The sequence below is a fragment of the Octodon degus genome, unplaced genomic scaffold (genome assembly GCF_000260255.1).
Source record: "Octodon degus isolate 3935 unplaced genomic scaffold, OctDeg1.0 scaffold00140, whole genome shotgun sequence".
NCBI lineage: Eukaryota > Metazoa > Chordata > Mammalia > Rodentia > Octodontidae > Octodon > Octodon degus.
This window is the reverse complement of record NW_004524716.1, coordinates 398,073-399,265: the sequence shown is the minus strand read 5'-3', so window position 1 is coordinate 399,265 and position 1,193 is coordinate 398,073. Positions and strand designations below refer to the sequence as shown.

General features: G+C 40.2%; 1 protein-coding gene across 1 annotated transcript in view; it reads left to right on the top strand.

The window, feature by feature from the left end:
• Man1a2 (mannosidase alpha class 1A member 2) overlaps nucleotides 1–1,193 on the top strand; it is a 162,439-nt gene that overhangs the window by 70,631 nt on the left and 90,615 nt on the right. The window lies entirely within an intron of this gene.

Below are 1,193 nucleotides of genomic sequence, written 5' to 3'. Positions count from 1 at the left end.
AAATAGGATAAAGAATTCTATGCTTCTCATGTTTGCACATAAGTCCAAAAATCTCACCATATACAACCTTGAAGCAGGACAGTCGACTTCTGGGACTTTTGAAGCTTTTTGGTAGTATAAAATGAAATTGTGACTAAAATAAAAAAAATTATTAAAGCCTTGTTCAGTAAGATTTAAATCATGCTGCTTTGTCACTTCCGTACAAGCTGTTCTCTTTTTTTAAAGGTAAGGTCTGCGTGTTAAGAAATAAGAGGAAGATCCTGAGAACAGTAAGTGGGCCTGCGACTGAGATTAGACACATCTTTGTCCACCCAGCCTCCACTCATTTAAAAATTTTTTTTACTTCATTTTGTTAGGCATAGGGGCCTCTGGGATGAAACATAGGCAGAAGCAAAGAGAAGAAAAACCCTCAACACATTCTTCTTGCTTTAACTTGAAGTGTATTTACAGGAAAAGGCATGCAAGTCGAGGCAAAACACTGTAAGAGTAGAAGAGCTTGGGGGCATAATCTAACCTAAAGAGGAAGAGGCAACTGTGCCAGGAGTTGTACTCTCAGAATTGCAAAAAGCATGAAAAGGGAGAGGAAGCAAGTAGCTGAGCTTGGAGATGGGAGCCAGGCAGCCACGGCCGTGGTGGAGCTTGTGAGGGTCCTTTTGTGTCTTTACCCCTTTGTGCTGTCCTGTGTGCCATTCGCTGGGGATTACTGCATAGAATGACTGCCCATCTGTAATTCCATCCACAGTTGAGCAGAGACCCTTTGTGTTCTTCAGCAGAGCTCAGTTGTCTACATTTGTTTTCTCAGAATCGAACTCATTTAGGTGATGAGGAAATAAAACACAACCGTAAAAATCAGCTGCTTTGTAGAGAAGCCACCAGTTGTATAGAAAGAGAGATCAGTACTGCTTTTATATTCTTTTGTTAGCCCATCTAGAGGATAACTTCACTGTCAGGCTAGTGGGTTTCATCGAAACTCTTCTCAAAGGCCTTCTGCTCCAAATGCTGGGGTGAACTATTGTATGATGTTTAGCAAAAAGTTGGTCTCCATCATTGTCCACATGCTGACAGTATTCGATAAGAGTTCCAAAATCATCGTCTCTACTGTGCCTCGCAACCGTACTAACAGGGAATCAGATTTTGTTGTTGTTGTTATTTTTTGGGTTTTTTTTTTTTTTTTTTTTTTTTTTTTTTTGAGT